The following is a 12658-nucleotide window of genomic DNA, read 5'->3' on the forward strand; positions in this document are numbered from 1 at the left end:
CAATGGCTGTCCCTGCTGTAGACAGCCTGGGTCACACGGTATGCAGCAGAAAGCAGAAAAAGAATAAGCAGTTTCTAATATGTTTTTCAAATTAATTTGCAGCTGCTAGTTAACATTCATGTTCTTGTTAATGACATCAGAACTTCCCACTGTTCAGAAAATTTCACTGATTTACTGAGCACTTAAGAATCACTCAGCACTGTCAACAGGGCAAGCACTACCATGGTAAGCACAAATTTGCCTGTTGTTGAAATCTTAACTCTGGATTAACGGAAATCAGGTGAGATGATCCTGGCAAAAGTAATACTCACATGCGCTAGTATTCTCAGAGACAGCAATCCCATCACTTCTGCAGGCCCATCCCTCAGGTGGGTTGCCCTTATGGATTCTTCCAGGTGGATTGTTTTAGTGAGCAGAATGAAGGACAGTGGAAGTGCTGCATAACTTTGTCAGGTCAGAAGTTACGTTAGGCTCCACACATGTCCTAATGCTGCCCCGTGGATTTTGCAAGGAAAGTCAGGCCAAGAGAAGAATTTCCAGCAGTGGAAATTGGAATTCCAGCACTGAATTTTTGGCACTATCATTTCCCTTTGCAGATAAAAACTGGATGACTCCTTTTTGTAGCTCCAGTGAAGAATCCCATTTCCTTACAGGACTTGCTAGGTGCCATTAGCTGAAAGACCTTCTGTCAAAGGAAAGTTCTTGTTACCCAGATCCAAAAGAATAGGCTCAAATCATCTGAGTTCAAGTGAATCTCATGGGCTACTAAACTGAAGCAGAACATTGGACCCTGAAACTGGGATCTGAAACTTGTATCTGTTCCTGGAGTGTAATATTGTCTCACTATGGATGCGAATCCAAACTGCTGCAGAAGATGGAAAGATGAGGAATGTTTGTTGTATGCAGATCTTATGTCATCAAATCAGATTTTTATTTTCCTGGATATGATTGTGAAAGAATGGAAATATTCTGCCAGTTGTGTGGCAGCGTTCAAGGAAGGATTGTGTTTTTATGCAGAGTGTAACTCTGTGCATGTCTTAGAGCTTTAGTGAGGAGCCAGAACTGCCAAGACAGAACTACTCAGTGATAATATTGATCACTTTCATGCAAAAATGTTCTCTAGTGGCTATTTGCATAATTTTGGGTAAGTGTTGAGTAAAAACAGGAATTTCTGGATGCTTGCTAATCCAAACATAAAAACTCTTTATCTTTGCACTTGAGCTGTCTACATGCAGGGAACTATTTCAAGAACAATAACGGAAATCAGATCTTGGTCTATCATGCTTGCCTGTACCCAAGGCAAAAATAAACTGAGGCTGTTAAGATGAAATAATTGTCAAGCTCAAATGTGTAGGTGTCAAAAATATCCATCAAATAGTGTTTATTTTGATGAAAGATTCATAGATCTCTTTTCACCCATGGTTTAATTAGATTTAAATGAAAAATATTTTTATGCACAGGAGCCCACAGATGGAATATATGCTCTTCCAAATACATCAGGTGATTGCTCATATGCCCGGATTAGTAATATTTAACTTATGTCTGCTAAGCTTTTTGACCTTCAGAAATGAACCTTCAGTTTTTGATAGTGATCTTCTACCTGGTGCAGCAAGCTAAGTGAATTCCCAGTCACAGTTTAGGTTTACCTTATTGTTAGTTACAGGGACTTCAAGTAGTGAGGTGCTCTCTTGTACCGACTAGTCTACAAGCACACGGGAATCCTGAATTTACTGAAGTTAATGGCAGAATTATCTTTTTGTCCACAACTTCATGCCTAAGGAGAAATACCTGAAAGGCCTGAGAATGTAAACAGATAAGGCCCATAGTTAAACATGGGAAAGGGAACTGAAAGGTCAAAGCAGGCTGTTGTTTGTGCTGTGATGAAGCTCTGGGGCTGAAGGCCTGTTGAAGTGAACATCAGCTCCATTGGTTGGTTATGAGGAAATAATTTTTCATCGCAATCCTTTAGATTCCTTTTGCTGAGGTTACATCACTTCAGAAACTAGATGTGATCCTTTTGTTTGTTTGTAATGGCATCTAGTTGCCCTGTTCTCATTACATCCTTACACAAACGATCCCTCTGCAGAGTTAGTTGTCCAAATATAAGCAGTGGATCTTATGAAACGACCAGAATTTATTTCTGGACTACTCTTCTGCTGTCAGTGTCTCTTCATATAATTCCTTGTCTCACCTGTAGCTGTAGTAGGGAACATATTATAGGGTTATACGGTTTACATTGTTATCACAATAGTGATCTGTTTGGTTGTTAAATAAAAACGTAACACGTTAAAAAAAATCAAGGAAATTTCACTCTGTGTAAGCTTTGCACAAAATTAGAAAAACTGCTGTAACTTGTGTTTACTGTTCATCTTGTCAACCCTGGCAGTGTCCTATTGAGAGGCTTCCTGGTGTCAAGTGCACTTTCTTCAATATGAAAAGGGTTTTGTATTTGTAATGAATATTCATACAATAAAGACATAGACAAATCACAAATAAAACAGTTTTTTAGCCTCACAAAGGCAGTATCATGAGAATTAATGTGCAGGGAATCCACAATGGCACATTCAGAGTCCCTCATCACAGGAGCCAATGGGTGCAATTCTGCCCAAATTGATGGAGTGGTTTTCATTTACCCCAACAGTGAATTTGGTTCTTACCCAGCCAGACCTAATACTTTTTGACATAAATAGATGGGGAGGATCAGTCCATTAATGCAGAAGATTTAGTAGCTATTTGGTGAGTTTTTGCCATCTTTGACATTTCAGAATGGAGCTTAATGATGCAGCAGTTTAGCATAAACAACCTGACTGCATGGGGACATTTCTTTTCCTTCTCCTCCAGGCTTGGCATTCTCAGTGTGTATGTGACTTGGGACAGTAGGGTCCCTTTTCGAGTGCACCTACAGTCTCTGCCACAGCTGTTAAGCTTTCTTTGTGAAGCAGGAGTTCTACAAGGGCACAGGTTAGTTTTTCAGAGCTTAAAATAATCTCGTTTCCCTGGTTCCTCAGAAGATGTTGTGTTTAAAAAAATAAAAATTACATACTTTAATAGAAATACTTTTCCTTCATTAAATTAAATCTCTAAAGCCCAATAGCATTTTCAGTGCTTATATGAAAATGCCAGTGGGGATTTGAGATTAAAAGCAGTATTTTTGTACAAGTCAATGAAGATCTCAATAGGAAAGAACACTCTTCAAATATAAATTCCTCCAGTATCGAAAAAGACAGATTTTCTACTTAGGTCCTTGATAATACTTCTCCCAGCCTTGTTATGAAATTCTGTTTTCACATATCTGATATAAGACTGTTACACATTAGCTCTCCGTTTAATGAAATCTTATTAACGGTGCCTTTTTTATTATAGAGATATGCCAAGCTACTCAGATTTAATTCATGTTTAATGGTAAACATGAGGTGCTGTGACCCATTTGTATGCAGCTCAGGTTCTCTATTTCTATCCAAAAAAGGAGTAAATGGCATGTTAGAAGTAAAAGCATAATATATCCACTATTGACTTACTAGTATAATCTCGACATACTTAGTTGTCTTTCATAACAATGTATGTGTGACCCACAGCCAGATAAGTAGGAAAGGAATGGATTAAAAAACAAAATGTTCAAGAGCGTCATATATTTTTTTCTCCCCCTGATGTCTCCTGTCTACTCAAGCAAATAAAAACTTGAAGTCTGCATTTTTGTAGATAAAATACTGAGTGATCAAGGTGCAGATTTTGGAAAAGTACTTTCCAAAATTTCCTAGTGAAAAGAAAAAAAACACACAAGTTGTTTTTAGTAATATATGCATGCAGATGTGAAGTTCTTTTCCATTCAAGGATATCAAAGCAATGTTTAAAACCAGGTAGTTATTACTAGTGTTATTAAACTGGGGGAAAGTAAATTGAGTTGTAAATGTAGGGGTACAAAAAAGGAGTGTACGTACATACAACTCCTGTGCTAATTTTGAAGGACTCTGAGCTGATGCTTACAGGAAGCATCAGTCCTCTGGTAGTCCTCTGTGTTCCAGAACATTCAAAGAATGAGATTTAGAAAAGCAGCCAAATCAAGGCACCCAAGTATGAAGTCCTGAAGAACAGGCCTTGAATTCTGTCCATATATTTATTTCACTTTTTTATTAGCACTGAGAAGGCTTTTTGACTGAGGATTCTCTCCTGGAGTTAGGCAAGCCATTCCCCCCAACACTCCCCTTCCAGAGGATGATTGGAAGAAACAACTTTTTGACCCAGCCTCCATAATCTTAGTTTTTCCAGACCACGTTCTAAATCTGAGCCTTGAAAGCATGCACGTCCTCAGGCTGTGGGGCTAGGAAGAGGCCCTGAATTCTTCATGCTGAATCTACTTTGCTTTCTGTCACCCAAGTCGATGTACAATGGGTTAGTTGTTGAGCACAAGTAATCATGATCCTGTAAATTAGTATTGAGGGTGTCAGTGTGGAAGGAGGCAAAACAGGATTCTGCTGTGTGCTTTTTTAATGTTAAGTATTCATATTTAAAAAAAAAAAAAAAACACTCCTGCAATGTGATATGTTTAGGGTACTCTTGGAAGTGTAAATATAGTTTCAAATGCCATCAGGCAGAGCTTTTGTTTGGGGACTTCCTGCATTCTGAGTAAGTACTGAACAAAACAGGTGGTTGCCATTGTGCTTTTACTGCTATATTTTGTTTGGTTCCCTTCCATTAGGTAAAATTTAGAAATGCCTGCTGAAACTAGTGGGAGAGACAGAGGCATGTGGATTTTTGAGGGGACTTGGCCAAAGAGAGAGCTCTGGTTGCCTATGGATATTGACATCTCCTAAAGTACGGGACAACTGAATAAAGTTTTTTGAAGATCTAAACTTTGGACTTAAATGGGATTTAGGTTACTTTAGTTGCTAAATCTGTTTGTGGATTTATTCTTGAGTGTCTTTTGAAAGGTTACTCGTCAGTTTGGTGGAGGAGCAACAAAAAATACAGGATTTCTGACTTCAATCCTCATGTTCAGACAATGCTACATCACATATTTGATAGAGGACAATGACCTTCAAAAAGTTTTCATTTTAGAAGCTTTCTGAAAATTGGGGTAGTGGTTTGGGCTCAGCCTTGACAACTTCTGAAAAATCTCTCCAGGGTTCAGTCTTAAATGTCATCAGTGCAGACATGACTGGTTTGAAAGATTTTTCTACAATGATGAGAAAATCTTGTACTTCATGGCACAAACTTTATTTTTTCTTCTTTGCCTTGGAAATATGCAGTCTTGCAGTACATTAGCACTACTGCATTACACCAGCACTCTGGAAACAACACTGTTTAAATCCGTTTTCACTCTTGCTTGCTGTCTGTATGGTAATACTTGTGGAACCTATCTTTCCATTAGCGACAATTATTATAATCAATAGATCAAGAATGTAAAGATAAAGCAAATTAGGGGTAATCCATTCTCTGTTTCTTCTAAATCAGTTCTTAAACTCAGAAGGCAGTCATTGCAAGTGCTGACCTAGTTTTTCATTCAAATTAAGCTTTTCTGTCATTTGCTGGTAGCTTCTATTGAAAAAGGCCATCAGGATTAAGGCCATCAGCTGCTGTTTTTCTCCCACTCATCTGGAGTATCTATTCATTTTTCTTTTATCTGAAATAGCTCTAAATCTGTCAGATGTCTTCAGTGTGGAAGCGTGTTCAGGTAATGTGGCTCCCATCAGAGATGTAGGTAAGACAAAACAGGGGCAGTCCTCACAGCCTGGTGAGGACAGGTTGATGCGGGGAGTACAAACGTTTTGCTGGCAGTTATGCCAATGACTTAGCAGCCTGTGTTGGGTGAGCTCTTTAACCCACGTATGCTTCAAGTATTCATCACTTGAATGGGCTTGAAATTACTTTTTTCTTATTGACAAAGTGCTGCTTGAAAAATACCTGTGCTATAGCCTGAGGGATATTTAGGAGGGATTATCAACTCCTGTGCAATTGGGGGACACTTAGCACAAAGAGGGATGTATGTGGTCATGTTGTATTCACTGATTTCTAACTCCATGAGAAACCCCAAGGCTGACTGTTTGCTCTGAAGTCTACCTTTGATAAAGGCAAGTAATGTTCAATTCCAGCTCAGCTGAAAGTCATTAGCATTCTCCTGCTGTATTACATGCAGATTTTCCTGGCTCACAAGAATAGCATTACATGGAGTATGCATCCTATATCAGCAAAAGAAATGCATGCATGCAGAGCTATAGCCAGGGTTTATAAGGTTTATTAGATGATGTTCCCTCCTCCACCTCCTCTGTCCTTATTTTCTGCTGACATTCCCCCTGGCTGTGTTTTCCCTTCCTCACTCTTGTGTCCTTTCTACAGATTGGGGTGAGAAGGGTTGTTTTTACTTTAAATAACTTAAAATCAGCAGCATATTCTTTGATCTATCACCGTCCTGTATTGGCTGACCCTCGGGTGCACTGACAGTGTGTGGGGTAACTATAAACTCAGTTCTGTAGCCTTGGCTCACAAATTCAAATGTCAGGTGGTGAAGTTCCTTATGCTAAAGGAACATAGATACTGCCCTCACTCAATAGGAAGAGCTGAGCAACTAAAATTGTATCAAATGACATAGTCATGCATGTTGAAAGTTCCCCTCTGTTTGTTCAGAAACTTCTATATCACACAGCATGTGTAAACTGAGTCCCTGTGTGCACCAGTGTAATCTGGCTTTGTATGGTATGGTGCAAAGAGAGGCTAATCTTCTCTGCCTACTGTAATTAGTCTGGGTCTTCCTATTTAAATCAGGAAAAAAAATAGGAAGGCTTCTGCATATGTAGTAAAATTTTTGCAGAGAACAGCTTGTTGCTTATGTACAATGTTACGCTTATGAATTTATGAATTGTTGGTCACTGAATTTTGTCATCCAAATACAGTCTCACATGTACTAGTAATTGGCTGGTTTACTGCAAACAGTCTGCACACCCTATCCCCCAACCTGTGTTGTGCGTTCCTTGCTAAGGCTATGAATGCACATCAAGGAAACTGCAATGTTTCTGGACACACTTCCACTTCAATCATTGCCACTTTGGTTTGAAAAACTGTTGCTGGCTCCAACTTTTTCTGTGCTTTAGAGGTTCCAAAGTAAGTTGCATCAAGTGAAACTGAAGCCTAGAGCAAAACTGTGAGATGCCTAGCTGAATACCAGATCATTTTCAGCACAATGGTAAAGTAATTGAAAGCAATACTCTACAAATGAGGGCGTTCTGCATGAATCTTTCTTGACTAGCATCCAACCTGTGTTGTAAAGCCTTATTAGAATAAAGATAAGGCTGAGGGTAGAGGAGCTTATAAGCCGAGTGGCTGGAAGGGACTTGGGAAGATTGCAGAGGAGATGGTACGCAAATGCCATGGTGATTGGCAGGCAGGGTCTGAAAGGTCAAAGACCTGAATGAGGTAGGAAGATACAGGTGGGCAGAGAGGTTAGTTAAAGGTCACTGAAGTGATTTTCTTGCACCTTTTTCCATTTTTGTGGGTCTTGTAGAGTCTGTGCAGCATATGCCATTGGCTCCCTTGATAGTGTTGGATGGATAAATATATCATAAATGAATTGCAACTAACAAAGTCCTAGGCTTTGTACTTCTTTGGCATTGAGTAGCACCTCAAGTTCAAGCTACTTAATTAAAGACCAGTCAACAATCTGTCAGTGCTGATGGAAGCAATGACACCATCTCAGGACGTGGCATCCCTCTATGATGTCAACTACTGTCTGAATTTTTTCTTAAATTTTTAGTAAATATCCCCATTGTGCATACTGACTCACACTTTGTATTAATGAGAAATGTAAGGCTTTAAAAAAACAATTGCACTGTAGCCTCATTACTATGAAAAATCCATTACGTGGAAGTCATTTGTCAAAGCCAACTGTTTAGTTGCTGTAATTTACATATTTATCAAGTTTGATTGGAATGTAATGACTTTGACTTTCTTCATTTTTTTAACCTTTCTAACCCTCTTTCCATGATGAGGGCATTTCTTTTTTCTTCTTTATGGAAAAGGGCAAAACGTAATTCAATTTACATTCACTAATAAATATATGTATTAGGTTCAAATTTCAATATTTTTTATGTTGGAAATGAATTACATTTTTATCTTCTTATGGGGAAATTGATGTGGGATCTTATCAATCCATGAAGCTTTTGTCCCTACCAAGGGATATGGCTGGTGAAGAATAGACAGCACAACACCCTGTGAATGAGATAATGAGTGTCAAGATATGCAGTTAATATTGGATCTCCATAATTCTAGTAGTTGAAGGATCAGACACGCATGGGTTTCCAGCATAATCACATGATTTATTATGGATGATTACTTTCATTTGCATCTGATGCTGGGAGGCTTGTGATGGTGCACCAACTAGAAGCATTATATTCCCTTGAATACAGGGTTGGAGACCTAGGAGGCTGCTGAGGACACTGATCCACACAAGCGTCTTACACCCCAGTGAGCTGTTACAAGACAGGCAGGCGGAGGTGATGAGAGTTTGCTGTAGCAGCTGATACTGGGAGTTGTTAAAGCTAAGCATTGTGGCATTGCTTGTTCATTGAAACTTTATAAAAAGATTGTAAGGATATGAGAATTGAGCTTATCTGTGGTGCGCTTGTGTGTAAGGGTTCATCTGAAGGGGTCAGTTCATTCCTCTGGAATATTCCAAAGCCTGAGCAGAAGCTAAAACAATGTATGCAAAATTAACACATTTAAAAATATATAAACACCAGGGGAAGAGGCAAGTGAGAAGTACTGAAATTCTGCAAAGGAAACTGCTGGGTGAATACCAACTAAAATCTCCTCAGGGTGAGACAGTGGAATAGTTCTCAGCACAAATTGGGTGCTAGCCAGATAAGGGTGGTCTAGATGGGCTAAAAGGTCCTTGCTAGATCAAATGTGAAAGGGAATACAGATATTTTGGTGACTAACTTTGAGAGGTTGTGAATATCAAGCAGCAGGTGGTCAGACACAAATATAACCTATGTGACAAAAAATGATCTGCTACAGGAGCTGTGGCATCCAGTTCATCAGCCCCTTTTCTGTCCTCTGCTGCTTCACAGCATCTCCCACTTGACATTCCTATCTTTGACGTGTCCCATCCTTTAAATAAATGATGACGGAGAGTGATCCCCTTGAGCTTCAACTTGGAGCGTGTTTTTATTAATTTATTTCTTGCTGTGCTAGATTTCTCCCCCTCCACTTTTAAAAGCTCCTTTGACTTTAATTAAAATTCTCCATAGGCTTATTGCCTTGAGAGAGAGAGTGCATGTGTATAAATTGGTTTTAACAGTTTGCTGACTAGCTGTGTTGTACAAAGCTTGCACAGCCTTCCAGTGTATGTATGCAGACAACAAAATGATTGTTGCATAGCATACCCACTATGCTATGCCATTTGACTGTACCCCTGAAATTTATTGCTAACTAATGATGGGACAAAAAGCACAATTAAGACTGGTAGACACTAGTGCACTAGTTAATGTGCTGCTTGCAGACATCTTAAAGAAAAATCATGTGTGAGGAGCTGTTATTAGTTAGCAGAAAGGCAGGGAAGAGACATGGCAGGTTGGTTAGAGTAGGAGAAAGCTTTGTGTGTCCAGGTAGAATTTAAACATTTTAGTGGTAACTGTTTTTGTAACAGTATGTGTGTGGGGAGTTATAAGTAGTGTCTGAATCAAGATGGTAGCTTACTTAATTCTTCATCTTTAATGAGGAATGAAGGTGCCCTACCTCGGGGCATTCATCTCACCGTTTTCCTTTGAAGTAAAATACAAGGGTGTGACAGGATTTTATCCTCCTAGACTGCTGGATGTATGATACAAGCTGAATATTCTTAGTATGCTTCTGTCCAAGGTCATGTCTGTGATGCTTGCTGATGGTAGGTCATAGTCCAGAGTGTAGAATATAAACACATAAGCAAACCTGGTTTAGAACTGTTTGGACTCCTCTCAAGCCACAGACTCCCTGACAGCACATCCCTGTGACTACAAACTGGGAAGAGTCAGTGAACAAAGCAGGGGCCTGGCAGTATATCCAGGAAAGGTGGTAACTCAGCTTCTGATGTGAGAGGAGATGGTTTCCACCCTCTCTGCCATCCCCCTTATGTTAAAATGAACCAGTTTCTTATGCTGATTTGAAAACAATGACTAATATTACAGTAAAGACAGATTTGCTTCTGTGCTGCTTTAGAGATGTTGTAGAAGTGTTTCAGGCCTGTGGTAAGCTGAGGCCTACCTGTGTCCGCCATCTTGCTGAGGTATTTTGAATTTGGTACATAAGATCCTCTACTTAACTTTTGGTGCTACATGCTCAGGTCTGAACTTTGATTTCAGGCAAGCTGTGAATGTGAAGAGGGGCTCTTTGCTGGTGTCTTTCTCATCTTGCAGACTCTACACTCTCTCTGAAGACAGTGTTAGTGCTTCCTGGAGAGGTCAGTGTCATGATCTGAGGAGCAGTGTTCTTCATGAATCTCATTTCAGCAGGTTGCTTTTTATTGACTTCTAGCTCAGCTACTGAAGAACACACTGTCATAGTTCAGTAAAGGCCAGAACCTTTTGCAGAACACCTTGCATGTCCTGTCTGGGATCACTGCTTTCAAGCAAGGTCTTGTACACGGAAGGCTTTATTCTGCTTAACCCTATATCAGTCTCTTGCCTTCCTCCCAGGGAAGGTCCGACAGAGCAAAAAGAAGAAAAAAATCACCTCCTGTGGGGACACCCCATGCTCAATTACAACTGGTGTTTTGGGAAGAATGAGAGAATCGTTTGTGGTGTTCATGTCAGTGTCTGAGAGAGAGAATATAGGAGGCAAATCCAGTGACTGTGTTAGTTGCATTGCGGAATACTTTGTGCTTCACTGCTCCCCTGGGTTTGAGCTGGCAGGGGAAGAAAACCTTGATTGCTTTTTCATTTCTTTTCTCCTCAGAATGATCTATGACTCTTCTTAGAACAAAATACATTGGGAGGTAACTACCCAGCTATGTCCGCCATTTTGTGCTTCTCCAGTCTTTTTTCCACTACTGTTCCTGTTGAGCTCCTGGTTGTTTATGAGGAGAATGAAAGCATAGCCCCAGTGGGTGATAGTGTTCAGGCACAGCTTTCTAAAAACATCTTTTGTGATCCATACATGATTTTCTGCATGTTTTTTCTCTATTTATCCATTGGCCTTGAGAGATTAGAGATGCTGGACAAGAGGATTCAAGAGTTGCATCTCCTGAAAGCTGCAGATGTCCATTCCAGAAATGCTTTTTTGGAAGGATCCGTACGTGCAATGATGTGGCTCTGAATCTCAGAAGCTTAGAGTCTGAATACAGCTGTATTGAGATTCTCAGTCCTCTTCTGTAGTTCACGTTTATGCTCATTTTTTATATGGGGAAATTTTAACTACTGAAGTTAATCACAGACAAATTCACAGCAAAACTGGAAAGAACGGAACAAAGGTGTCCTGGCTGCTCCTGTAACTGCTGGACTGTTCTGTGAGTGGTTCGTAATTCCCTCTTTGCTATCTTGGCTGAAATTCTGACATAAATTATTCCCTTATCTTTCAGCCCATGCATACTTGTAGCAAACAAACATAGCCTTAGCCCTCTCCGCTGGAGAGAGCTGATAGAGAATTGCTTTATAACATGCCCTAGCAATATCTTTTGAATCCCTGGATTTTAAAGACAAACTGAAAAGATACCAGTGTAACTGTAGTATTGCAGGTGGAAATATCTTGCATCTGAATATTTTATTTCTATATTTTAATTCTCTCCTTTGTATAAAGTGAAAGCTACTGGGACAGCAAGCATTTCTAGAGGGATGATAGCTGTGAAAAGGAAGAACAAGATAGGTACCAGTTAGCATTGATTCCTTCCCTAAAGATGAGGCCCACTTCTCTTGTGGCTGCAGGCAGCTCCTCAGTGTTTCTACCTATCTTCACTACCCTGGAGTTCAGTTAAGAGAATTCTGTGGAATGGCTGAAGATTTTTATACTGCCACTGGTGGTAACTGGAGAAGTGCTACGTACGTAAACTACTGTGTTTGTCTGGTGTATGATTTTTAAAAGATAAATGCTACATGTTTTGGTTTGTTTAGTTTGCAATATGATACTGACAACTGCAAGAAAAAAGATGAGTGCTGTAGATCAGAGTTCATTTATTCAAATACAGATGGGTGTGTTCTGACTCTACAGAATTTAAGGAAATAGTATTGAAAGGCACACAAACAAAATGACTTTTAGAAAAAGATGGCTATAATGCTTTTTTCCTGCAGGTGAACTTTACTTTCTTGTTCTATACCATCTGAAGGACACAAACATTTTCTGGGATTTTGGGAACGATTTCTGGGGTTCTGGGATTAGGCATCAACTTTAACAAGATGATATATAGCTTTGAGGAGACACATTTGATGTACCACTTAGCCTTCCCATAATTTACTGCCTGCCTGTGGTCTCTGGAGGGCAAGGGGTTTATCTACACTCCAACCTGACTTTATAAATAGCAAAGCAGGAGAGGGAAAATGAAAGCAGGCTGGGGACCTGTCTGCTAAACTGTTATGATATGACGGTGATGCAGGTAGGTGACATTAAATGCTACTGTCTGCATCCTTAATTATGAGTTGTCATCACCTTGGCCATTTGAGGACGATAATGTGCTGTTCATATTCCAGATTGCTGTTCTTAT

General features: G+C 39.7%; 1 protein-coding gene across 3 annotated transcripts in view; it reads left to right on the forward strand.

Moving 5' to 3' along the window:
- Positions 1-12658, forward strand: part of LOC308199414 (BEN domain-containing protein 5) — a 923492-nt gene that overhangs the window by 687615 nt on the left and 223219 nt on the right. The window lies entirely within an intron of this gene.

The sequence above is a fragment of the Anser brachyrhynchus genome (genome assembly GCF_964034855.1).
Source record: "Anser brachyrhynchus genome assembly, chromosome: 8".
Classification (NCBI taxonomy): domain Eukaryota; kingdom Metazoa; phylum Chordata; class Aves; order Anseriformes; family Anatidae; genus Anser; species Anser brachyrhynchus.